This window comes from Chrysochloris asiatica, unplaced genomic scaffold (assembly GCF_000296735.1).
Source record: "Chrysochloris asiatica unplaced genomic scaffold, ChrAsi1.0 scaffold00217, whole genome shotgun sequence".
In the NCBI taxonomy this organism is placed as follows: domain Eukaryota; kingdom Metazoa; phylum Chordata; class Mammalia; order Afrosoricida; family Chrysochloridae; genus Chrysochloris; species Chrysochloris asiatica.
This window is the reverse complement of record NW_006408735.1, coordinates 1536455-1539809: the sequence shown is the minus strand read 5'-3', so window position 1 is coordinate 1539809 and position 3355 is coordinate 1536455.

Below are 3355 nucleotides of genomic sequence, written 5' to 3'. Positions count from 1 at the left end.
ACAAAAGGAAATGGGGATAAAGGAGGAGATTGATTGATTTTGCAGCCCAGGAGCGAAGGTACCTGGGATCATCAAGTGATATACAATGGGATCAATGTGAAGCCAATGTTCTCCCATGTAAACTATCACATAACTCAAAATAAAGCATCCTACATGCTTCAATAATAATAATAATAAAAGTCCATGTCACACTGACTCTTTACCACCTGCAGGTTCATTTTCTGTACTGTGTGGTTCTGCCTGGCTTCCATAGAGACTTCTCAATGCCAGGGCTGGTGATCCTTGGAATGGTGGGCAGTTCCTGGGTTGGTGTTTTGGCCACTGGCGACTTCCAACACTCCATGAGGACTTTCCCGTACTGGTACCTCCGAGGGTGGTGCTGAAGAGTATGACACCAGGAGTGGTGCTATAATCCCTGGGTGGCAGTTGCACAATGTCTCGGAGGATCACTGGGTAAATGGGTGGGAGTAGGGTTGGCTCCCTGTCTGGTGGCAGATGCTGTTCCCAGACATGGTCTCCTGTGGGCTGCATCTACAGTCAAAGCCTCCTCTTTTTCTTTAACTGATCATACTACCCTACTAACGTAGATTAAAATTCTGTAGTTTAATGTTTATCCATGTGAATAAAGGTAGTATGTTTTTAGGTATCCAAATGTATCCGTCAGTGTGCATATCTCTAATTATACATATTCATAAATATACATGTATGGATCTATCTAAATATATTGTTGAACATGTATCATATATCCTGTACTGTGTTATATACACAAATGGAAAAAAAAGGTATTGCTCTTTCTCCTGTGAAGATGAATGTCTTATACAAATGAATAAACTAAAAACTAAATTTTGTTAAGTTCAAGCACAGAGCTTTGTGAAATACGCTATGGGAATGAAGATAAAAAGGATGCATAGTTTTTAACAGAGGTTTAAAAAGACCTCATGGAGACACTGATGTTTGAATGAGATGAAGTATCATGAGTGAGATTTGCTTGAGTATAGAAGCACAACAAACATTTCAGGTAGAGTTGTTTTATTCAATGCTGTTAAGTCTGTTCTGACCCATAGATAACCTGTATAAGGTTTCCGAGGAGTGTCTGGTGGATTTAAACAGCTAACCTTGCAATTGGCAGTCTAGTGCTTATCCTTCCGGGTAGATTATCATGTAGAGTTGAGGGAAGAACAGTGAGTTGGGGTTAACTGTAAAGCATTTGCATTCTAGAAAAAACAAAAGATACTTTTGGTTTTATGCTTTCTCAGAGCAACTGAACAGGAAGGGCATTTTTAAGCAGAACAGTATTTTATGACTTGGTTGATAGTTTTGAAATATTCTTTAGGAAACAAAAAAGCAGAAGTGTTTATGACAGTTGAAGAGACCTTTCAGGACATTAGAGGTGAGAGCAAAGCTAATAATCTTAAAATATTCCAGATAGGAAATAAAGGATAAAGTTTTTTTTAAAAGTATAAGAGATATTTAGCAGTTTAGAAACAAGAGATACAAAAATTAAAGAAAGGCTATACTTCCTCTTCAAGTGTAGATTAGGAAATAAACAAGGTAAGCACAGGTTTACTTGTGCTTACTTAATATTTTGTAGTGAACAATTCTACATGGATTTCACCATACCCAGGTAAAATTTTACCATATCCAGTAGTCCTGGTGTGGCTCTATGGGTTATTGAGCTGGACTGTAAAGTCGGTTTGATCTGCAAGGTTCGTGATTTAAGCTCATCAGTAACTCCTAGGAAACCCTATACCGTGTCACTACGGTTTGGAAATGACTCAATGGCACTTAACAACAACACAACAAGTACAATTTTTAACCTGCATATTAGTAAGTAAATACAAGTTAGTCCATGTCTAAAACCCAATAATCACTCCTTGGAAACCCTATATAGGTTTGCTAGCGGTAGTGAGGTTGGCCCAGGATCGGACATTGTTTTGTTCAGCTGTGCATCAGGTCGCTATGAGTCGCTTCCGACTCGATGGCACCTGACAACAACATGAGTAGGAACAACATGAGTTGCAAGAGCAGCCTTGCTTTTCTGTGTCCTCCCTCCCTATTAAACTTGAAAAGAGACTTCAATTCTGTGGTAAGGTACTACAGGGTTGGAGGAGACCAGCCGTGCTTACCTAGAAGAATCTTTAATGTAGTGAAAAAAAAAAAAAAGATGAAAATTTTCACTACAGATTAATAAGTAAACCCAAGTAAGCCCATGTTTATCTTACTTACTGGATAATCTGACACTGATCCTCAGAGTCAGTCCTGTGTTTGGATCAATCTCTTAGCAATGCCAACAAATGATAAGCAGAGAAATGACCATTGGCTTCCCCTGGAGTGCCAAATGAAATGAGAGACAATTTCCCCACCACAAATAAAGAAAAGGACTAGAATAGTAGTTTGAAAAATAAAGGCTAGAATGTCATCTAAGTTAAATAAATGCAGAATCAAATGATAGACTATTTGATTTATTGTTTCTGAATTATCAATTATTCTTTTTTTTTTTTACTTTTCAGAGTTATTTTTCATTTTCTGGAGTTAGTTTTCCCTGAATATATATATCATTGCAATTATCTGAGTCCTTATCAACAAGTAAATGTTGAAAACATCTTAACTGGTGAGAGTGAGAATATAAAACAGATATGTTGTTGTTGTTGTTAAGTGCCTTCGAGTCGGGTCCGACCCATAGTGACCCTGTACAGGGTTTCCGAGGGTGTAAATCTTTACGGGAGTAGAAAGCCTCATCTTTCTCTCGCAGAGCGGCTGGTAGTTTCGAACCACTGACTTTAAGGTTCGCAGCCCGATTCGTAACCACTACGCTACCAGAGCTCCTTATACAGATATGGGAGCTATAAATAGGGCAGACTCTTTAGAATTTGATGACTGCTTAAATGTAGCATTGGAACAAAAGAAGTGAGTTTAAAATCAACAAATTTCTAGTCTAAAAACCAGATAGACAATGAACATTGTTGATATATTAAAAATATTGGTAAAGAATACATTTTAGACAGCAGAAATAAGAAAGACAAAATAAATTCAGTTTAAGATATGTTATTTAAGTGGTTAATTATAATAAAACATCATGATGTTAGTTGTAGTGGTGATGGTGGTGGTGGTGGTGGTGGTGGTGGTGGTGGTGGTAGTTATGTGCCACCAAGTCAGTTCTGATTCATAATGACTCTATATAGGGTTTCCAAGGGTACAAGTCTTCATGGGAACAAAAAGCCTCTTCTTCTGAGGAGTGACTGGTAGATTAGGACTTCTGACCTTGCAATTAGCAGCCCAGTTCATAATCCACTATGCTGCCAGGGCTCCTTATAAAACATGTTGTTGTTGTTGTTAAGTGCCGTCGAGTCGGTTC